This window comes from Dendrobates tinctorius, unplaced genomic scaffold, assembly GCF_039654945.1.
Source record: "Dendrobates tinctorius isolate UK_male_01 unplaced genomic scaffold, ASM3965494v1 ptg000063l, whole genome shotgun sequence".
Taxonomy (NCBI): Eukaryota; Metazoa; Chordata; class Amphibia; order Anura; family Dendrobatidae; genus Dendrobates; species Dendrobates tinctorius.
Window position 1 is genome coordinate 22,402,613 of NW_027361731.1, and position 24,888 is coordinate 22,427,500.

A 24,888-nucleotide genomic window follows, 5' to 3' on the forward strand; every position below is an offset into this window, starting at 1 on the left:
GTGTGGCTCTGCGGGTGGAGGTCGGTGCTGGAGGCCCCATTATTCTCTATGTGGAGTGTGGCTCTGCGGGTGGAGGTCGGTGCTGGAGGCTCCATTATTCTCTATGTGGAGTGCGGCTCTGCGGGTGGAGGTCGGTGCTGGAGGCTCCATTATTCTCTATGTGGAGTGTGGCTCTGCGGGTGGAGGTCGGTGCTGGAGGCTCCATTATTCTCTATGTGGAGTGCGGCTCTGCGGGTGGAGGTCGGTGCTGGAGGCTCCATTATTCTCTATCAGGATTCGCCGTTGTTTTCTTCTGTCATTTGTTCTTCATCTAAATAATCACACAGACTCTCCAGAGGAGGCCGCACCTCAATAATTGCGAGTCCCTTAAACTTATCTCTCAAACAGCAAACATAAAAAAAAAACATATTGCATGAAAGTTAGACTCACCAAAACCTTGACTAATGCACTAGCAGGATGCATCAGACCTCCATTGATAAAGGCTGGGGCAGGACAGGTGCATTCCACTGATGAAAATAACCGGTCACCCAACATCCCCGAACCCCATTGAATTCAGTGAGAGGCAAAACCAATCGCATAGACAACACTTTCAGGGGCCAAAAAGCTCCCCACACAGCTGAAATTAGGAGCAGACACCAGGAAAAGTGTCACCAATGACCCAAAGTACAGACAGTATAATTGTGCAGCATGGATGCCTGGAGCAGAGCTTGGAGCAGCATTTCAATCTGAAACACTGATCAGGAACAGGTGGATGAGTGACAGGTGAAGGCCTGGTGCTCTGAGAGCTCTGCCAAATTCAGGCAGCACACGTGAAGGAGACCCAACTTGGAGTCTCCACATTTCAGAAAATTATTGTCACACATGCCCAAAGTGGCATCAATTTCCCCACAGTAGGAATAGTATAATTGTGCAGCATTTTGACATCTTCTGTTACTGGATGGGCTACTCCACTCCCTTTCTTTGGCAGCTGCTCAGCAGTATTATTTGTTATAGCACCATTTATGTGTAAAGGGGTGTACATAATAAAAGCAAGTACAATAATCATAAACAATACAAGTCACCGACTGATACAGAAGGAGAGAGGACCTTCCCCGTGAGGGATCACAGTCTACAAGGGCTGAGTGAGGATACAGTAGGTGAGGGTAGAGCTGCTTGTGCAGCGGTATGGTGGAGAGATGGATACTGCGGGTTGTAGGCTTGTCGGAAGAGGTGGATCTTCAGGATCCTTGTGAAGGTTTCTACAGTAGGTGAGAGCATGGTATGTTGGGGTAGAGAGTTCCAGAGCAGGGGGGATGAGCAGGAGAAATCTTGTATGTGATTGTGGGAAGAGGAAATGAGGGGAGTAGAGATGGAGATCTTATAAGGATCGGAGGTTGCCTGCAGGTAAGTACTGGGAGACGAGGTCACAGATGTATGGAGGACACAGGTTTTGAATGGCTTTGTATGCCATGGTTAGGGTTTTGAACTGTAGTCTCTGGGTAATGGTGAGCCATTGTAGGGATTGACAGAGTGGAGAGGCCGGGGAATAGTGGGGGGGGGGGGATAGGTGGTTTAGTCAGGCAGCAGAGTTTATGATGGATTGGAGGGGTACAAGACTGTGAGAAGGGAGGACACAAAGCAGGAGCTTGCAGTAGTCGAGACAGGAGATGATGAATGCATGGACTAGGGGTTTTTGCAGATTCTTGATTTAGGAAAGTACAGATCCGGGAAATATTTTTGAGTTGTAGCCTGCAGGAAGTGGAAATGGCATGGATATGTATTTTGAAGGAGAGCGCAGAGTCCAGGGTTACCTCGAGGCACAGAGAGCTTGTAGGATGCACTCATCTACTCCTTTTAGATCAGGGCCAAAACGAGCATGTGCTCCAGTGGACAGCAAGTGCTGCATCAAGTGATCTCTCCTCCTTTTCCTCCACCTTGACATCACACACAGTACAGTCCTCAGAGTTGGCACCGCATTCACCCTGGTTTTCCACCGTCTCACAACTTTCCAACCTCCCAACTGACTGTGGGGAACCACAGATGTGCGAGTGATGCAAACATGAGAAGCCCTGCATCCTCAGCCACAATGGTGGCAGGTGTGCGGTTCGTATGAGTGGAAATGGTTGCCTTGCCTCGGCCTTTTTTGAAACCTAACTCTGGTAATCTGCCAACTTTGTAAAAAAAAAAAAAAAAATAGTAGAGGGAAAAATTGCAATATTTTGACTACTGCATGCATGAACCAGTACATGCGCGATCAACATGCATTATTCTGGGAAACTCACAGCGCTAATATGTGGCCTAGTGTGCCTCACCACCCACCGTCCGCCCCCATCAACCGCAACCACATCTGCTGCTTCCACCTCCTTCACTGTGGTAAATGTTCTCACACAAGTCTCCGGCCTCACAACCTGCACTTGTTTACCCACTACAGTTGCGGTGAGTGACAGCCCATCAGTTGTTACGGAAGTGGACATGCCTGCTGTTCTTGACAGATCTCAGTGACCAAACACATCACATCTTTCTCAATCCACCATAACATCTCCATCTGCACCTCATTCACAGTCCAGCAGTTTGTCGTGTTCTCCATACTCCACCCTCCCTCCGCACTGGAGGAAGCCCTTGGTCCCGCAGTTGTGGTCACGTAAAAGATTGTTTTCTCCTACACAAGGCATAGCTAACAGCTTGAACTTCACCATCTCCAATCCGTTTGCCATGGAAATGCTGCTTTTCCAGCTGGTGTATGCAGTCACTTTCCGAAACCTGATGGCCATCGCAGTCACACAGTGCCAGTTGCCCAGTCGGCATTACTTATGTAAAACAAATGTCTTCCAGGCTGCATTTCACTACTGACACCTGGACAAGCAAGCAAGGCCAGGGGTCGTTACATCTTGGTGATTAGGCACTGGGTGGCTGTGGGGAAGGGGCTGCTCTGAAGGTCTTGGAATCCCCAAGGCCTGCAGGGCTCTTTGGGATGGAGAAGTAAACCACTACACAGCAGAGGATGGAGAACTAAATTACTAGACAACAGGGGTTGGAAAAGTAAACTACTAAACACCTAGAGTTGGAGAACTAAACCACTACACATAAGGGGATGGAGAAATAAGCCAGTCAGGCAGTGTTTATAATAATATGCCTTAGACATCACAGTCACACAGCTATAAATAATCCACTACACCATAAGGGATTGTGACCTAAACCACTAGATGCCAATAAACACCAAGTCTTGGAATAACCAAGTGTAAGGCAGCGGTAGCACCGTACGCAGTGAAGAGGCAGTGACCCACGAAATCCAAACACAAAAGTCTATTTAATGTGTTATCTTCACACATAATTGTCCAATCCACACAAGTGCATATAACGTCTGCGTATAATTAGTATCCATTTCACCATTTGCAGAATATATATTACACGGCATCCTTCATTTTACAGACACTAAACATGCCACTCTTCCTCTGACTCGTTCCCGTGGGTGTATATGTGCCGTAGCCAAGACTCTATTCACACAGCATTACATGTTGCAGGCACTACACACACTAGTCCTCCTCTGACTATTTCCTCTGGGTGTCTTGCATTGCTGCATCACAGTTTCTTTACTCACACAGCCGTACCCCGTCCAGGATATCTTCCGGATCGCAGCCGGGCGCCATGTCCACCTGTTTTGCAATCGTTACACATGTCAGTCTTCTTTCGGGAACAGGACATCCACCTCCGGTTCACCTCCTGGCACAGAACTGTCCACATCCGAGACCAGTCACCATGGACGACTTGCATCTCTGTGGACACCGCGGGTTGCCAGGCCTCACTCTGGCCATGAGACTCACTAAGCACTCTGTCTTAGGCTGTGTTCACACAAAGCGGTTTTTGCTGCGGTTTTTAAACGCACGATTCTGCCGTGAAAACGCAAAAAAAAAAGCATCCCATGGAATCCTATGTGATTCCGCACATGCGGTGCTAATGCTGCGGATTTTTCTGCAGCGGAATTGCATCGCGAAAAAATACGCAGCATGCTCATTCTTTGTGCGGAATCGCTGGAAAATCCGCACACATAGGAATGCATTGTTCTGCTTACTTTTCGCATGTGGCTTTGCCCACCATGGGAATAGTAAGCAGAACATTTGCGGATGGTACCCACGGTCTGGGGGAGAGGAGACTGTCCTCCGGGCTCTGGGTACCATATCCCTGTAAAAAATAGGATTAAAATAAAAAAATCGTCATATTCTCACCTTCCAATGTCCCTCGCAGCGTCAGCAGGCCTCAGCGATGCTCCCAGCAAGTCCCGTTCCCAGTGATGCCTTGCGACAATGACCTTTGATGACATAGCAGTCTCGCGAAACCGCGACGTCATCAAAGGACTTTGTCGCAAGGCACTGCTGGGAACGGGACTTGCCGGCAGCATCGCGAGGATCGGGTAGTCTGCACGGGATGCCGGAAGGTAAGAAAAACACCATTTTTTTATTTTTTTAATTATTTTTAACAGATCTTTTTACTGCTGATGCCACATAGGCAGCCTCAATAGTAAAAAGTTGGTCACACTCGTCAATCAGTTTTCCAAGTTTTCCGCTTGCAAATCACTCGTTTTTCAGCGGGAATTTAAAATGCGGTTTTCTCGCATATTTCCCGCGGAATGGAATTTCAGAAATTCTGCTGCAATTCCGAAACGTGTGCACATAGCCTTACTCAGACCTCACTAACCCTTTCCTGCAGGGCTTTTGTCACAGAAACCTGCCACATGGAAAACCTGGATCCAGAATGGAACAGACTGCAACACTATCATACTGCAATCTGTTTTCAACACAACATCCAGAGCGGGTTTTCCCTACCTCTGTCTTGGACACTGACATGTCCAAGACTAAGGCCTCTTTCACACATCCGGTTTTTGTAATCCGGCACGATGCGGTGAAATTTTTCATAACCCAATCCAGCACCGGACCCGGTTTTGTCCCATAAGCTTTCATGGTCGCCGCATCGTGCCGGATGGTTATGCGTCGTGTCTGGTTGTTGCCGGACACGGCAAAAATTAGCCGTCCGGCATCTGCAAAAAACGTTCTCTGCAACGTATTTTGTCAGCGCCGGACCGGCTTTTTCCACTGCGCATGCCCGGACTCTGTGAATGTTAACCCCACAAGTGCCCGGCGAGAGAGAGAGAGATCTCTCTCTGTCACCCGGACACTTGTGAGAGATCTCTCTCGCCGGGCACTTGTGGGGTTAACACAGTGTCTGGGTGAGAGAGATCTCTCTGTGGGGTTAACCCATAAGTGCCCGGCAAGAGAGAGAGATTCTCTCGCCTGGACACTGAGTGTTAACCCCACTTGTGTCTCTCTCTCTCCACCCCCCTCTCCTCTCCCCTCCCCTCCCCTCTCCTCTCCTACCCTCCCCTCACCTCCCTTTCAGCAGCTGTCTCTCTCAGCGGCTGCCTCTTTCCACCTCCTCCTGCGGCTCCTTTAAATCTTGTCCGAGCCGTATCAGACGCCGCACACACATCCGGTGTCACGGCTGCAGGCCGGATCCGGCGGCCCGGCTTTTCACCGCACACCGCCGGACCCCACACACCGGATGTGTGAAAGTAGCCTAACACTTTTATTATCAGTTTGCATTGCAGTCACAGCTACGTCCATGACTGCCATGCCGACCTATGGCCTTCATACACCTTCGTGCATATCCTAGGGAGACTACTCAGCGACCCCTACCTGTGACATCGGTCACTGCTTCCCCATTGCTATCCCAGCTACGCATGTGACCGCAATTCATCCTCCAAGCCTCAATATGCCTCCGTGCATATCCAGGGGAGAACACACAGTGCCCCCTAGCTGTTACAGGGGTCACTGCCTCACGCAAGGCTTGTGGGACAAACCTCTGTATCTAACACTTCCTCCACTGCTCTTGTCTTCTCCACCTCTTGTAGGGCCTCAACCTCTGTCTTAATGAAAAGCACAAAAACTGCCCCAAAATTAAACACTGAGGACTGTGAGAACAGAGAAAGCCTAAGACAAAAAATGCTCCAATGAAATATTATAAAATAGAAATTTTATTGAACCATGTCTAAAAACCTTAAAGGGAAGACAATACACAAAAAAAGTGACAAAACAGCAAACATTGAGCAGAGGGATAAACTCAGTCCATCACAGATAAATAACAATCAAAAATAAATGTCTGCAAGTAAGATCCCAAAATAAATAAATGGAAGCAAAGATGCTTTAAAGTGGATCACAGAGCAGTGTGAATAAACCAGGACTAAACGTATCCTACAGCACTAAACTGGGTTAATGGTAACTCAATAAAAGGACTCCATAAAGTTCATAAATAGAATATACAAGAAGATGATAGTGGGGAAAGACTTGCAGAATATACATAGATCATAAAAAGGGGTGCACCCCTTCTGAGGAAGAGATCTCGAAACGCGCGTCAGGGGGTACATTGCAGCAGTGTGGACTCTGGATAATTATGTACAATTTATGATCTATGTATATTCTGCCCTTTTCCCCACTATCATGCATTTTCTATTATGGTTTTTGGCTATGATGTGCAAAGAAATCTTTTTACTCTGCAAGCTCCCAACATCTTCTTGCATATTCTATTTATGAACTTTATGGAGTCCTTTTATTGAGCTATCAAGTTATCTTAGGCTTTCTCTCTCTTAATGAGACATTCATTACAACATTGCAGAGAGAATATCCCCCCTTTCCTCCGTACTGCGCAGCCAGGTCTCACCACAATCAGGCAGGGTTTAAATTAATATGCCATGGAAATCGCAGTCACACAGCTTAAGAGTTGTGGACAGCTATCCAGGCCTAGTTTGAACAATGGCAGTTTCCACACAAACTGGATGCAGGGAATGGGGTATGCGATAACTGCGAACATGTTGCTTTCCCCACTGTGGGGGTCAACCTTACACACACGCCTTGCATGGCTCACGTCCTCAACCTGGTGGTACAGAAATATCGCTACTAGGTCAACGACTTGCATCACTACAGAGGTCTTTCAGCCTACCGGTTAGCAGTTTTATATGCGATCTGCCGACACGGTGGAATTTCACTCTCCACATGTTGCAGCGACTGTGGCAGCAGTAACAAGTCCTGGTGTAATATGTCCTTTTGCATAGCTTGGTTCAACATAGTACAGATGTGAAAATCACGCTTACATAGTGAGCACAGATGAAGGGCCTTTGCACCCTTTTGCACAGTTTCGAAATGGCTATTAAGATGCTTTTTGCTGACGATGCCATCATCAGCACCACTATTCCGGTCATCTACATACTGGAGCACACTTTTAGTAGTCTGCGGGAAGTTGTGGTGGTCCCGAAGGAAGAGGCGAAAGATGCAGAAGTGATATCAATATCTTAAAGTTCCGGACTGTTGTCGCACAAGTGGGTGCCATGGGAGGGTGGATTTAAGTGATCGAGGGGAGGAGGTCATGGTACAAGACAAAGGTGCAGGAGCTGAGGAACAAATGGAGGACAAGGAGGAAGAGGTGATGGGCATGCAGCAGTCAGGAGATGAAGAGAATAATGATTCCCTCTCTGCTGTCCGTGGTTGTCAGGAGAGGATGTTAGGAAGCAAGCTTGAGTGTTACCCTGCCACCAAAACACCATAGACTCAGACCTCATGGAAGCGCCCCACATATGAGCGCCTTCTTGCTGCACCATCTACAACATGATGCCCATATTTTTAGGATTAGAAATTGTGCTGGCTACTGGGTTGCCACTCAGATCCATGGGACAAGAGTAAATTTTGCCAGATGCTTTCACCCTGTAATGGGATGCGCATATGCTGTTGGAGTATCCAAACACGATTGTACACAGAATTAAGAGTGGTTTTCCTCAAGACAGCAGTCACGCACATTTAGTGCATCACAGTTATAGAGTTCCAACCCTGGGAACGTCCAGGAACATTAGCATCAGTAGTGTAAATGGCATAAGCAATGTCTGTGACTCATTTCACTCATTTTTTAAACCAGCACATGCACCAGCAGAAGAGAGTGCAAGTCTGACACTCGAACGACTGGAGAAGAGGGTGCAAGAGTATCTTCAACTCAATATCAATACCATCAGGGGGAATTTGGAACCTTTTGCATTTTGGTCTTCAAAAATGGCTGAGTGGCCTAACTTTCATCAATATGAACAAGTCCTGGATCTCCAATGACTGTTGCACCCCAATCACAGACTGGGCGATGGTGTAGTTTTCAGTGGGCTGCATCGATCTTGCGTTATTGTAGTATGTGACACCTTTGTCATGGATCCTGTGCCTGCTGTTGCTGTTAACAATTTTTGGAATTGTGGAGATTCTTAAGTTGTGTCTTCATCTTGTGTCTTGCCTGTAGTGGAAGGAGTGTCAGAGCCTCATTATACTAATTCTACTCTGGGCAAATTGATGACACTTTAGTGGTGTTTGGACTCCGAGTTGGGTCTCCCAAGTTTGTTGCCTGAATTAGACAGGGCTCTCAGAGCACCAGACCTACACCTGTCACTCATCCACCTGTTAGTGATCAAGGTTTAAGCTAGAAATGCTGGTCCAAGCCCTATCCCAGACCCTGCCCCATGCCTCCATGCATTGCAAATATACGATTAGTACTCTGGGTGAGTTGGGGGGTTGGAGAGTTTTGATGCGGGGAAAAAACAAGGGTAATTCTGGTGCCACATCTGAGCTCAGTACTGTGTGTCATGTTAGGGTGGAGAAAGAGGAGGAGAGGCCATTTGATGCAGCACTTGCTATCTACTGGAGCACATGCTCTTTCTGGCCCTCATCTACAAGGTGTACCGCTGTGTGGCTGCAAAAGAAAGGGAGTTTAGTATCCTGTCCAGTAACACAAGTCATTTGTCTTTGGATAGGACAATGTTTGTTCAGTAGAGCTTTCAGCAACATTACAGCCTACCCCACATAAACCTCGAACACCAAGCCTTTTCCCCCTTCCACCACAAGCTTACTTTTTCCCACTCATGTTGGCTGTACCCTTCCCCTCTTTTTAACTAGCTGTTTCACAACCCTGGGCGCAGACCTGTAAGTCACCTGTCATTAATTTAATAATCAGCATTTATTGGCTGATATAGTGTGGCTAGACCACAGAATTAGCACAAAAGATTAATATGTTGAAATGTGGACTGGTGCCTGCATCAGAGTATTATCCCAAACTATTTTGATTAGTAAATGTGACCTCTGGAGTCCTGACCGCAATACAATGTTAGCCCAAATGATTTTGAGTAGGAAGTGTGGACTACTGCATGCGCCACACTATTAGCATAAACTAGTTTGATGCTGGAAGGTCGATTTCACACAGGATTCTATCTAAGTGTATGACAAGTTATCTTGCAGCAGCAGGAGCGGCCTCTTTGCGCTGTTACACTGAGAAAATAGTGCAAACGAAGCATGTCCGCTTTTTATATGGAGAGGGACATGTGACTTCACCAATGACAGAAGCCCTTGTGTCATGAAGTTGTTGATGGTTTCTGCACCTTGATTGGCTGCGGAATACACACATTCAGTAAATTAAAAAGCAAACAGACCGCCACTACTCTGACCTCTCCCTATTCATCACCCCTTCCCCTCATCTAACACAACCCCCCCCAACCTAGTCCTAATGTCACGAATCAACTGTCAGGTGACCCGGGACAAGGAGCTCCTTCCCTGTTCCTAACACTTGGGGGTGCCCTAGCTCGCCCTATTCCCCTGGGATACTTCTGAAGGTGAAGATGATGGGGCAGCCACCCTTGCCTTATGTCCAGAGTTATCCCTCCATATGTTCTTTTCCCTCATCTAGGGAAGAGGGGCGCTACTGTGCACCGCAGTACACCAACTCAACAGACAAGGCTACACAAACAAGGATAAATTGAAAACACCATGCAAATATTCACTCACATATAACAGAGGAATGCACCGGAGAGTGGAGGATGGAGAAAATACTAATATAGGGGAGGGAAGGGAATTACCACACTTACAAGCCACGCAACAATCACAGATAACTCCTCCAAAACTCCTCATGCGAACACCTTTCCTCCTAAGCCATGAAATAAATGCTAGCTCTGATGTGGGTTTGACTCAGGACCCAGATTATAAAGGGGATGGGAATGGCTAACCGAGCACAGCTGAGAGCTCAGAGTTTCCAACATGGTCGATTAACCCCTGTTCTGCCAAAAGGAAAAAACACCATTAAAAAGAAGTGCTTTTCAGTGCAGGAGTAGGAGCAATCAGACGCTGCGGTCTTCTGGCTACTCTCTGTTGCAGTAACCCTGTGATGCCTAACAAAAGCATTATTGGAAACGTGATCATTTACCGAAATGTGCCTGAACTTTGCTCGGGAACGCTAATCTGAATGTGCTACGTTCGTGCCGAATTTGAGATTGACGAACGTTTTCCGACAAGTTTGCACATCTCTACTCCCCGTATCGTACACTGCACATTGATGCCTTCCTGGACAGTCCTTTCTTTTTTTCTTTTTCATGGACTCGTAACAGAATGAGCCCTGTGACCTCACTATAGGCACTATTTATGGTCCTCAGAATGGACGGGGTCCTGAGATGCCATTTTTTTGGCGTCTTATCTGCTGTTTTCAGGTCACTTCTTGTAACTGTTTTGCAGCTTTAGAAACCTGAAGGGGTTAATAGAAGTTGAAAAACTGAGTATGAACAGTGAGTTTTTCATTTTTGTGCATTATGTTCCAACTTTTGCACTTTTTCGGATTGGTTACAGGACGTGTCCACCTGAAAAGACACGGTGTTCACATGTCCTTACACTATACCAGCATCACCGCTCCTGTATCTTGTTTTCCCATGGTATTTTGTATGATTCTTCATCAGCTGATCTTCCTTCCATTTAGGATCCTGGCAGATACAATCGGTATAATTATCTTCTAGAAAATTTACTTTAAACTTTAACAAATGGCTACAGACAAGATGGCGGAGAGGATATTACACCTCACCCTAGAGATCCTCTTCCGGCTTACTGGAGAGGTGAGAGATTCTGATGATGTCACATTACATCATTCTTATCTATGGGAATAACAGATGGACAGAACTGGAGAGGTGAGGACTCTGGAAATGTCTGCAGTGAGATTTATTAATGTGTCTCTCCATAACCAGGATTACACAGTGGTGAAGAAGACCTCTAGTGAGCGCTGTCAGGACCCTGTGTCTGAGGGATGGGGAAGACCCCTGAGCCCAATAACGGGGCCTCCACCTCACCCCCTGATCCATGAGGACATCAATCACCAGAAGATCCTTGAACTCGCCTATAAAATGATTGAGCTGCTGACTGGAGAGGTGACACTGCTGGGAATGCTGGGACATTTATAATGTAACGCTATGAAGGGATCGGGGGGATGACGGTATCATTGTATGTGTCAGGTTCCTATAAGGTGTCAGGATGTCTCCGTCTATTTCTCCATGGAGGAGTGGGAGTATTTAGAAGGACACAAAGATGTGTACAAGAATGTCATGATGGAGGTTCCCCAGCCCCTCACACCACCAGGTAATAGACAGGACTAAATACACACGGCCTATAATTATCTGTATGTAAAGAATGAATTCAGTCCCTGTATGTGTTTCCTCCAGATCTATCCAGTAAGAGGACAACACCAGAGAGATGTCCCCGTCCTCTTCTTCCACAGGACTGTAACCAAGAAGATCCCAATGCTCCTCAGGATCATCAGGTAGATGGAGAGAAGGTGTCAGGAGATCTCCCCTATGATGTGTAGATGGCTGTGAAGGTCTTGTGCTCAGTCTTGTTTTATCCACCAGTATTATATGTTTTACACTTGTGTAATGAGAGCGGTGGAGATGGCAGGATTAGAGCTGATCATAGATGGGACTTCTCCATCTGTCTGTGACTTTTACAATATTTGTTTCAGGGTGAAGATCTGACCCATATTAATACTACAGAGACATATGTGAGGGGTGATGAGCGGTGTGTAGAGGAGATTCCTACAGATGACTACCCAGGTGAGTAGTGACCACTAAATGCAGAGAAGTCACAGATTCTACTGTAATTACACACGTGGTCAAAACTGTTGGTTCCCCTCATTTAATGAAAGAAAAAGCCACAATGGTGACGGAAATAACTTGAACCTGACAAAAGTAATAATTAAAAAATCTATGAAAATGAACAAATGAAAGTCAGACATTGCTTTTCAACCATGTTTCCACAGAATCACAGAATTTAAATAATAAAATGGTCCTGGTATATGCTCCCCCATCCTATTATATGCTCCCCCACCCTGCATGTGCTGCTGTTGTTCTATACAAACAAAACATCAATAAAACTTTCCCCTGCTGCGCATTGTCTCCTTTAAATATTTAAATAAAATGGCGCATACGGTGCTATCCAGCGCTATTTTTTTAAGGCACTGTGAATTTTTCTTCAATAAAATAGCACCGTAGATCGCGCCATGTACAGGGGCTGATTCCGGCCCAACACTCCTCTTCCAGCCTCGCCGGAGCTCGCCGTGAGTACTCACACGTTCGGTCAGCGTCTACGCCTATCACAATCTCCAGCGCCCCACTCCTCCTCCATCCTCGTCGTCCTCCCTGTCACCTCTATTAACGTTGGATGCGTCCTTCTGACTATGGCCACACTGTGCAAGCTCAGTCTATACCTGCTTCGGACAGAAAGATGCATCCAACACCACATTATAGATAGTCATGGCCGAAAGCAAATTTTGGCAAAGTGCCAACAATTTTGTCTGGCCTGGAGATATGTGTCTGTGTTTCATATGTGTGGCAGCCATGTGCCGCACCAGTATCCCTTGTACCGGCGCCTGTGAATCAGCGTTACTGTTTGCGCTGATTCCCGGTGTCGGGTGTTGAAGACGGCTCACATCATTGTCCTCTGCTCTGCCTGCAGTCAGCGGGAGCAGGGGACAATGTTGATAGTTGTATTCAGAGCCCGCTGTCTACATAGAGTAAAATTAAGAATAAAATAAAAAATCACATTATAGTCACATTAAGGGCTCATACATAAAATCAGACCGCACTCTGATCAGTGTTATTCTATGAGCATTCTGCAACTGTCCTTATATCTCGGACGAGACTCGCCAATGCAAATCAATGGGTGCGGGAAAAAAAATCACACGGCACTCTGACCATACGGGTGCCGTCCGTATTTTACACACCCATGTCCTTTGAAAAAGCCAGCAATTCATCTGCCGCATACTGTAAGATCACAACGTGACCCAATAGAAGAGAACTCCCAAGACCTCCTCTCCTCCACATTTATTCGCTCCTCACCCAACCGTCTCCAAGCCTTCTCCCGAATATCACCCATCCTCTGGAATTCTTTGCCCCAACATGTCCGACTATCAACGACATTCGGATCCTTCAGACGGAAACTGAAAACCCACCTCTTCAAGAAAGCTTACAGCTTGCCTCAACCAACACCAGAACTGCTGCAACCCACCAGCCTACTGTCTCCTTCCCCACCATCCTGTAGAATGTAAGCCCGAAAGGGCAGAGTCCTCTCCCCTCTGTTTCAGTCTGTCAATGTTGGTTTGTTTACTGTAAGTGATATCTGTAATTTGTATGTAACCCCTTCTCATGTACAGCACCATGGAATCAATGGTGCTATACAAATAAATAATAATAGATATAAAGATGTCAGTCACATACAGAATTAGTACAGTGTGTGTGCAGCTTACTCTACATGTTTTTTATTAGTTACTAAATTATTTTCTGAAAAAACTGGTGTGGGGTCCACTGACAATTTATTAACCAGCAGAGGGAAAGCCAACAGCTGTGGGCAGATGTTTATAGCCTGGGAAAGGGGTAATGCACATGGAGCTTCGCAGGATATTAATATCAGTTCACAGCTGTATACTTGGCCTTTCCTGTTTATTAAAATGGGAGTCCCCTCACAAAAATGATGTACAATCCCCCTATAATTAAAAACCAGCAAAGGCTTGGCAGACAGGTGTGGGATGATATTAATAGCCTACAAAGGGACCATGGACATTGGCTCCATTACAGACTAAAAACATCAGCTCTCAACCACCCTGGAAATGGAGCATATATAAGATGCACCAATTCTGGCACTTAGCCTTCGCGCTTCCCACTTGCCCTGGTACGGTGGCAAGTGGGGTGATGGAGGGATTGATGTCACCTTTTGTATTGTCATGTGATAAGCCCAGAGATAAGTAATGGAGAGGCATCAATTAGACACCCCCATTACTAACCCCATAGTCAAATTGAATTAGAAAAAACACACCAAGAAAATAGTCTTTAATTGAAAGAATGACGACTCCTTTCAATGAATCTAAAATAAACTATACTCGCATCATCACCCAGTCCACTGAAGGCAATGTCTCCTGTAACAGAATTAAAATAATAAAAAACAGTTTTCCACACCTGACCGCCGAGAAGATAATAGTCCATTTGTCCCATGACTGGTTTAGCTCTGCTACATCTACATGGCAAGCTGCCATCCACCAAAAATGCTGAGCTGTGTGTGCTTGCTCAGCTCAGTGTCTCGCGGTGAACTCTCTTCACCTCACTGATTGTCACCAAGAGCGTGAAAAAGTTCTCATGTTCACGATGCTGTCAGAAAGGTCCTGTGACTTCACAACCAATGAACTCCGTTCAACTCACTATCATAGGCGCTATTGCCGTGGGCAGAGTTCTAACGGCGCTCGCACTGATGTTAGTGAGTTGAACTGGGTTCATAGGTCCTGGGAATTCAGAGCCATTCTGCTGGCACCGCGAGCCTGAGAACTTTCTCACGCTCACTGTGACGTCAGTGAGGTGAAAGGAGCTCACTGTGAGACACTGAGCTGAGCATGCACATGCAGCTCAGTTTCTCTGCTGGATGGCATGCTGTGCAGTCGCATCATGCAACAATGCAGTCTGGATGTAGCAGAGCTAGATGCGACGCGGGACAAATGGATTTATTATCTTCTTGGCGGACAGGTGAGGAATGTGGTTATTTTAATTCTTTTAGAGGGGACATTTGCTTCAGCGGACTGGGCGATGACGGGAGTATGGTTTAATTTAGGTTTGTTAAAGGAGTCTGTGTCATTCTTTCAATTAAAGGACTTAATTCTCAGTGTGTATTTACAAATGCAAAAGTGTATTTTTTATATACAATTTGACTATGGGGTTAGTAATGGGGACATCTTAGGGCATGTTGCCACGTGGCGTATTGGCAGCGCTTTGGATTATTTATATAGCGCCAACATATTCCACAGCGCTTTACAATTCAACAGTTCATATACAACAGTCATAACAAAGTTAACGATAATACAATAATTTAGGCAAAGATATTGACGACCCTGCCCATAAGAGCTCACAATCTACAATGTGGTGGGAGTGACACAAGGTACAGGGGCTTATTTACAATCATGGTCCAACTATCTTGAGGAATTGGGGGTGGATAACGGTTGGATTAGCTACTCACCAGCCAATATTTGTAGTGCATTTGGGTGCGATGGAGTTTGATGGAGGGCTATGATGCAACTGCTCCCGCTGAAGGGCAGGAAAAAATGACTCCCTGCAGCGAGAGCGGACCTATGAAGTGTGATGACCTCAGTGAGATCATCGCAGCTCACCTTGAGAAATCGAGGTGCTACGAGTCATTCTAGCCAGCTTTTCAACGTGAGTGGTCACTGATAAGCAAATGTCGCACAGATGGATTACTGTGTTGGACACTTTGGATTCTTTCTACTTTGGACAGGTGAGAGATGTTGTTTTTTTATTTTCGTTTCCTTACATAGGACAATGACTTCACTGGATTAGGTTTTAAGGTGAGTATAATGTGTTTTTTTGGTTTTTTTTTATACTTGGAGTAAAATTATGTAGACAGTGGAGGCCGAATATAACTGTCAACATTGTCTCCTGTTTGCACTGATCACAGGCAGAGCAGGGTACAATGATGTGAGCTGTTTCAAACAACTGGAGCCGGGGATCAGCGTGAACAGTACGGCTGATTCCCAGGCACCCTTACGTGTCACACTGATGACACGCGGCTGTCATCCATGTGTCATTAGTGTGCACGTGTGCGAGACATTTTGTGGCCCATTCTGCTGCTAAAAAACGGTCATGTCAGCCTGCCTTGCCCAAAGACACATGGTCCGTGGAAACACACTGACATGTGCATAGATCCATTCACTTGAATGCGTCTACTTGTTTTAGAAATGTGGTATAGTTTTCCTGATTCTCAATGTCGCTTACCCCATGTCCAGGGCATTGCAGTAGCTTAGGTATCCATGGTTATGACCACTAGCAACTAACAGTCACTATATCAGTGGTAGTAACCATGGATACCTAAGCTTGTGCAATGCTCTGCAAATAGGGTGAGCAACATGGCGAGTCAGAAGAACTATACTACATATTTCCTAATATTATTATTACACCTACTACATATTGGGATAGTTGACCAGAGATGGGAATACCCCTTTAAGAATCTTACATGTTGTTATGGTGTATATTTGTATCTGTTGCTATAGATTGTAATGTAATAAAGCTTATTTTTAATCCTCTCTTTATTGCTTCAAACCTTTCTGCGTTTGTGTATTATGTTTGTCGATTGCACTTTAGAGGTTCAGTACCATGGGATTTGTGAACAGGTGGCTCACCACTGTCTTAGGGCATAATTCTATACAACGCAAAGTATAATGAAACTATCAAAAACGAAACACAAAAAGCAAATATCCCAAAATAAACAAATATAAAATAAATTACTAAACACTCTTATTATTATTTTCATGCAATTTTTGCAAACATAATTTTGATCAATGTACAAGCCATCCCGCCACGTCAAGTGGAAAGGTTTTAATACAAGAGTTAGGACTGTCCCACAAGGGAAAATAGAAACCAGGAGGGGGAACCACTAAGTAGAAATTGGGGATGCACCTGTAGTCAGTAAAAATGTAAACCAAAGAAATAAGTAGAAAAAGCTACTGACCAAAAACGAACAGGGCTCACCACATGAATAATCAATTTTATTAATTACAGAAAGACCACGCCATTAAAAACGTTTAAAGGTCATGAAATGACACATGAAAAGCACTACAAGGCCCACAATAGAGCCGACAAGACTCGCCCCATACCAAACAGAGCTAAACAATACGCAGTGACTAAGCATGTCTGTAAAGTATGCACAGGGTACATGACTTGAAATGACATAAAATGTAAAAAAGCAGTTAGATACCCACAAAGAATAAGGGAAATTAGAGCAGATTTATGAAGGCATGATTACCAAGGTGCATCTTTGTAAGGAGCCACTGTCACATTCAGAGACACAGCACAACAATAGATGCAGCAAAATTTCAACAACCTGTAAAATGGATAACGGCTATAATAAAGCCAATGTGGTTAGAAATACACACAACACCCAGGGTGAATCCTGCCAGTGCAGTCCCAGAATAGGAGCGCTCACATCAGGGGGGGAGCTTGTGGAGTGCCCGACGCGTGTCGCGTTATCCATTTTACAGGTTGTTGAAATCTTGCTGCATCTATTGTTGTGCTGTGTCTCTGAATATGACAGTGGCTCCTTACAAAGATGCACCTTGGTAATCATGCCTTTATAAATTTGCTCTAATTTCCCTTATTCTTTGTGGGTATCTAACTGCTTTTTTATTTTATTTTGGGATATTTGCTTTTTGTGTTTCGATTTTGTTTTTCCTCTGTAAAGGTCATGTGTTTATATGAATTTACATTTTGCATACACATTCATTTTTTCAGCTCAGCCTGTTTCTCTTGTATAGAATTTTGTATATAGAAATTATATAAAATATAAGGCATTGATATTGAAAAATAATAAAATCCGTTTTATTCTTGGCAGGTGACCGTGGTGTCAAACCAGATACCTATGAAAAGCATGGCATTATTCCAGCTATCCCTCCAGCCCTTCAGAGCAAAAATCAATCATCGGAGCCTTTTCAATCAGTCACCTATTTGGATTCATCACAGACTGTTAAGCAAAATGAAAGCTGCAAAAGCGATGTTGAGCATCAAATAATTCCCACAGAGAAGAAACCGTTTTCCTGTTCAGAATGTGGGAAATATTTTAAATATAAATCTAAATTGCTTAGACATGAGAGAATTCACACAGGAGAGAAGCCATATTCATGTCCAGAATGTGAGAAATGTTTTACAGAGAAATCAGGTCTTCTTAAACATCAAAGAATCCACACAGGAGAGAAGCCGTATTCATGTCCAGAATGTGGGAAATGTTTTAGGCAGGGACCAAGTCTTATTATACATCAAAGAATTCACACAGGAGAGAAGCCATATTTATGTCCAGAATGTGGGAAATGTTTTACAGAGAAATCAAGTCTTCTCAATCATCAGAGAACTCACACAGGAGAGAAGCCATATTCATGTTCAGAATGTGGGAAATGTTTCAACCAGAAAGCACATTTCATTATTCATCAGCGAAGTCACACAGGAGAGAAGCCATATCCATGTCCAGAATGTGGGAAATGTTTTAGTTCGAGATCAAAGGTTGTTGAACATCAGAGAACTCATAGAGCATAGAAGCAATTTTTTTTTTTTTTATGTTTAGAATGTGGGAAATGTTATTCCTGGGAATATCTTCTTTCTCATCTAAAATCTCATGTAGAGTGTGAAGTAAATAAATAACAAGGGAAATCAATAAAGAAGTAGAGTTACATTTAGTTGACAAAAGGGTGAAACTGGATATACCAAGATTGTGAGCACAAAGGTGTCAATCCTGACACATTAGCTCCTGGATTCTCATCTTAGAGAGGGAGATAGGAAATATTCCTTCTAGTACAGATCATTTGCTATTGTCTGGGTAGGAAGAGACAAGTATTTGGAAGGGCACAACTTGGCTCATCCATCCAGTCATAAACCGAATCATTTAACCCATTCCCGACTTGCGCTGTGTATATATAAGGCGCTGCAGGAGCTGTGTTCCTGCAAACTGCCCTATAAATATGGCACTGTGATCAGCTAGATTGGCGATCTGTCATTATACAGTTGATGTCCCATCCAGGGACCATGTAAGGCTAGCTTCACACTAGCGTATTTTCCACGCAGCGCTCGGCGCCGCTAAGCCCCACCCCCTGCCGGCTCCCTGCCCGCCCCATCCGGTCATCGCCGCCTACTATCGCACACGGCTGCATGCGATCTTCGCACCCTATCTTTAGCATAGGGTGCACAGACCGTGCGCTAGTAGGATTTTAGCGTGCGCTGCGCATTTTTGAAGGTGCGCCGGTGTGCGCCGAATGCACCATGTTGCATTTTGGCGCGCACGGCGCACCGTCAAAAGTGCGCAGCGCACACTAAAATCCTACTAGCGCACAGCCAGTGCACGGTCTGCGCACGCTATGCTAAAGAGAGGGTGTGCAGATCGCATGCAGCCATCTGCGATAGTAGGGATTGTATTGGGCAGGTGATGAGCAGTGCCTGGTTTTCTCCACACATACCGCTTAGAATTATCACCAAAACATTCTATCTTTGTCTTACAAGACCAGAGAATCCTATTTTTCATAGTCTGAAAGTCCTTCATGTATTTTTCAGCAAACTCTATGCGGGTTTTCATATGTCTTGCATTGAGGAGAGGCTTTAGTCAGGCCACTCTGCTATAAAGGCCCGACTGGTGGAGGGCTGCTGTGATAGTTGACTTTGTGGCACTTTCTCCCATCTCCCTTCTTCTTTCCCTCTCTCACCAAAGCTCTTCTCCCACGATTTCTAAGTTTTGCTGGCTGACCAGGTCTAGTAAGATTTCTGGTGGTTCCAAACCTCTTCCATTTAAGGATTATGGAGGCCACTGTGCTCTTAAGAACCTTGAGTATTGCAAAATTCTTTTGTAACCATGGCCAGATCTGTGCCTTGCCACAATTTTGTCTCTCAGCTCCTTGGCCAGTTTCTTTGACCTCCTGATTCTCCTTTTGTCTGACATGCACTGTGAGGTCTTATATAGACAGGTGTGTGCCTTTCCAAATCAAGTCTAATCAGTTTCATTAAACACAACTAGACTCCAATAAAGGAGTTGCAAAGCGGATCTAGAAAGTGGGATATACATAAATGCCTGCAGTTCATGACATATTGGTGGCAGCGGCGGGATAACCAAATATATTCCCCCTGCGATATTGAGCTATATATTGATCTATATATTCCCCCTGCGATATTGAGCTATATCTTGATCTATATATTCCCCCTGCGATATTGAGCTATATATTGATCTATTTGATCACACCGAGCAAAGGGTCTGAATACTTATGACCATGTGATATTTCAGTTTTTCTTTTTTAATAAATTTGCCAAAATTTCTACATTTCTGTTTTTTTTCCAGTTAAGATGTGGTGCAGAACTATATCAGAATCCCAAAGCAAGGGTATACACGCCGGGGTTACTCTCAGATGCCTTCGAGCTGAAAAAGGGAACGAGGCAGGGGTGCCCGCTGTCCCCCTTACTGTTTAATTAGGCGATAGAACCTATGTCGAGATATTTAAGTAATTAAGTTCCTACAAAGGGATAAAGGTGGGAAATGAGACAGTCAAAAATGCCCTATTTGCAGATGACATAATTCTGTTCATGAACAACCCAGAGGAAGATCTCCCTATGTTGCTGCTTGAAATTGAAAAGTTTGGAAAATGCTCGGGCTTTCGTTTAAATACCGTATATACTCGAATATAAGTCGAGATTTTCATCCCAAAAATTTGGGCTGAAAGTCCCCCTCTCGTCTTCTATTCGAGTCATATACAAAGGGGGTCGGAGGGGGAGGGGGGGCGGGGGTGTCAGGTCATACTTACCCGTCCTGACGCTGTGTCTTGAGCCCCCAGCTTCTCCCCGTGCTCTCTCTTCCTGACTTCAGCTGTCACGTGGTGCCGCTCATTAAAACTCATGAATATGCGCATATCCATGAGTTTTAATGAGCGGTACCACGTGACCGCTGAAGGCAGGAAGAGAGAGCGCGGAGAAGCTGGGGGCTCAAGACACAGCGTCAGGACGGGTAAGTATAGCGATACTCAACAGTCCTGCGTCCATGGCTGCTTGCTGCTGTCTGTGTCTGTCATCGGTCAGTGACTTCAGACAGCAGAGGGCGCGGTGACGTGATTAGTGCGCGCCACGCCCCCTGCAGTCGAACGTCACTGACTGATGACGTGGCAGATAGCGGTGAGCAGCCATGGACGCAGGACAGGTGAGAATCTGACACCCAGCGACAGAGAGGTGAGTATGTCATTTTTTTATTTTTACATGCAGCAGCAGCGGCAGCATATGGGGGAATAATCTTAAGGAGCTTCTAATGGGGGCAGCATATGGGGGAATAATCTATGCAGCTTCTAATGGGGGCAGCATATGGGGGAATAATCTATGCAGCTTCTAATGGGGGCAGCATATGAGGGAACAATCTATGGAGCTATTTATGGGGGCAGCATATAAGGGAACAATCTATGGAGCTATTTATGGGGGCAGCATATGGGGGAACAATCTATGGAGCTTCTTATGGGGGCAGAATATGGGGGAATAATCTATGGAGCTGCTAATGGGGGCAGTATATGGGGGAACAATATGGAGCTTCTAATGGGGGCAGCATATGGGGGAATAATCTATGCAGCTTCTAATGGGGGCAGTATATGGGGGAACAATCTATGGAGCTTCTTATGGGGGCAGTATATGGGGGAATAATCTATGGAGCTGCTAATGGGGGCAGTATATGGGGGAACAATATGGAGCTTCTAATGGGGGCAGCATATGGGGGAACAATCTATGGAGCTTCTTCTGGGGACACCATATGGGGGAATAATCTATGGAGCATTTCCCACCCTAGACTTATACTCGAGTCAGTAAGTTCTCCCAGTTTTTTGTGGCAAAATTAGGGGGGTCGACTTATACTTGGATCGACTTATACTCGAGTATATACAGTAAGTCTAAATGTGAGATTCTGTTCATGAGGAGTGAGGTAAAACATGGCCAGGAGAGTAATATAATGGGTATCCCGAAAGCGACAACATCTATAAAGTACTTGGGAATTTATTTGGGGAGAACGCCGAAACAGATTTATGATCTCAATTATAAGCCTATCATAGACTAAATAGAGAAGGAGTTGGAGAGGTGGGGAAATCTACCCCTCTCGCTGCTGGGTCGCTGCCACCTAATCAAGATGTCAAGCTTTGCGAGATTACTGTACCCAATGCAAACTATCCCAATGTTAATTCGTCACGCAGATGTTCTCAGATTAAACAGGGCCTTTTCTAAATTCATCTGGAGGGGTAAAAGAGCGAGATTGGCTATAAGAACCCTAATGCACACGAAGGAGGGAGGGGGAGTGGGATTGCCAAATATTAGGGGATATAATTTATCGTGCAAAATATTTCACAAATGGGAAAAACATATACATGATGAAGAACTTGAGCATAAGATTCTGCGGGGCTGGGAATTGGTAAGAAAGCATATCCTCAATGAACAAGGGAGAGAGAGTCAGTTCAGAATAATGCATAAAACAATATGTGGCTTCAATATACCTCCGACTCCGCAGAATCCTGATAGGCAGATAAGTTGCCCAAAATGTACAATGCCCAAAACAGACACAGAACATGGATTGTGGTCATGTCCCAGGACACAAGAACTCTGGTTAAAAGTCCAGGATATTGTGGTGTAGTGACCACTATGTCCGCTAGAGGGAGCTGTGTGGGTGTCCCAGGACGGGTTTACAGGCACATCCAGTGTGGTAACAGGAGCAGGGTCCTAAATGACCATTATGTGTCTCAAGGTAGGTGGCCTTGAGATGCAGGCTCGAGTATTGCTCAGCAGAGGTACTGCTGATGTTTCCGTTACAATGTGTCAGGGAAGCCTGTGTGTGGATGTGTGTAATAGGACCTTTAGTGAGGTCTTAGCCATGTGATCACCTGTGGGTGTGGTTATGGACCATATAAGGTACCTGAGGTCTGGTCACATGGAGAGAGAGCGCATGGATCTGATTGGGCCATGTGGAAGGTCCCGGCAGGCCTAGGTGGAGGAAGGTGGGCTACCTTCTTGAAGACCACGTGCTGAGGCTGCTGACCCGGTGAGGCCTATGTATGCTGGCTGTATGTGAGGAGGGATAAGCCTCCCGTGTTTTGCTGAAGCTCCAGGACTGAGCCTGAAGTAATGGACATTTTTATGTTCTTTTTTGCCTAAGCTAGAGGCTATTTTTGGTGATATGCTGATTTATGGTTTATGACACAAATAAACCGCATGAGCTTTAAAGGAACCTGCCTCTTGACTGTCTCCCGCTGCACCTGAGCGAGTCGAATCCCTACAATATGTATCTGAAGATATGTGGGATATGGGTAGAAGGAAATCCAGTGTGTTGGTTGTTTCACTTTACGACGGGTAAAACAAGAGGCGGACGGCTACATGACTTGTTTCACACCATTGCAATGGTGACAAAACGTCTAATTCTGCAACACTGGCTAGCTAAAACACCAGGGGTAAAAGAGATCAAGGAAGGTTTAACATCGGTCTTATTTTTGGAAAAAAGAGAAACAGAAAGAAATAAAGATAAAATGACGAAAACATTTTTTTAAAAATGGAGAGTGTTTATAGAAACGTCACTGACCACCAGAGAAATTCAGGACTTAATGAGCGCCTTTGTGGATTCGGATTGGTGTCTATTAGAGGATTTGAGTGGTAATCTGGGTAAACTGAAATGTGTTATATGAGCTGTATGGAGGATAAGGTGGAGCTGGAGATCAGGTGTCTGATCTCAGTCAATGTGATCTATGAAAATGTGGACATAAGGGGGTTTGATAATTTTATATTTGTTAAGTTTATTTTTGCTTCTATTCAGGCTTAGGTGATAAGCAGGTTTAATATGTTCTTTGTAACAATTCAATGCAATGTTTATAACTTGTAATACGCAACTTCATTACAAAATCAATAAAAATGATGTTTAAAAAAAGTAAAGATGTGGTGCAGAGTATAAATTAATGAGAAAAAAATGAACTTTTTTGAATGCACCAAATGGTTGCAATGAAACAGAGTGAAAAATTTAAAGGGGTCTGAATACTTTCCTTACTCATTGTAATGAGGCAGATGGAGTCACTGTGGATGCCATGTGGCTTCCTATGATCTTGCGGTGTCTATCTTTTTAGGGGTGCATAAAAGCACAGTCAACCACAGTTTTGTGCACCTCTGAAAAGAAGGACACGGCCAAACGGAGTCCAGAGTAACTCTGCTGCCGCATTACAGTGAATAACTTGGAGGTCTCACCTGAGTCCTGTCACTCAGAGTTTTAGATGTAAACCCTGATGTAAGTGCTCAGCGTAGTGCGCCGGATAAATGTCATCTCAAATGTTCTGGAAAATGTTCCTTACAAAGCTTCAACTCAATCCACAAAAAAAGTAAGTCCTCACTCAGGTCCATCACCTGTCAATGGAAATATAGGAGGCTTCCGCGTTACTGGTAGTGGGTCGCCCTCCCAGGGCTGTTGGGTACTCGGTACCGGGCCGGTGTCGGCGGGATGTGTCACAGCAGCGGTGACCCGGTCCGTGGCCCTGGGCGCCCAATTAATGGGGGAAGTGTAATGGTTTTGAATGAATAGTTCGTGACGCCAACCGTGGTGTTCGGCAAGTGAGATGTTAGGCTGACGCTGCATGCAGATCCTCTGGGGCTGGTGGTTTGTTGCAGCCAAGATGGTGAAGCTCCCCACAGGTGGAGCTGTAGCCCCAGGGCAGTGTAGATGTAGTGACACTTAGATGGTGTAGTGTCTGGCGCAGGGAATGTAGCAGTGCCAGGCAGGCGGACGCAGGAATGAATGGAGGACACCAGGGCATGTAGTTCCAAAGCTTTACTCACAGTCTGTAGTGCCCGCTTCCGTGCCGTGTCCTCCAGGTCAGGGACTCAGTCAACCTCCAGGCAAGATGGAATGCTCCCTTCCAACACTCCGCCAACATGTGCCTTTCTGAACGTCTCCTCTATAGCGCCTTTAAGTGTGAAGATCTCCTAGTACTGAGTTACACTGGAGTTCCTCCTGACAGATGTTCCCA

At 45.3% G+C, this 24,888-nt stretch overlaps 1 pseudogene; it reads left to right on the top strand.

Moving 5' to 3' along the window:
- LOC141094359 (uncharacterized) overlaps nucleotides 1-24,888 on the top strand; it is a 108,667-nt pseudogene that overhangs the window by 38,196 nt on the left and 45,583 nt on the right.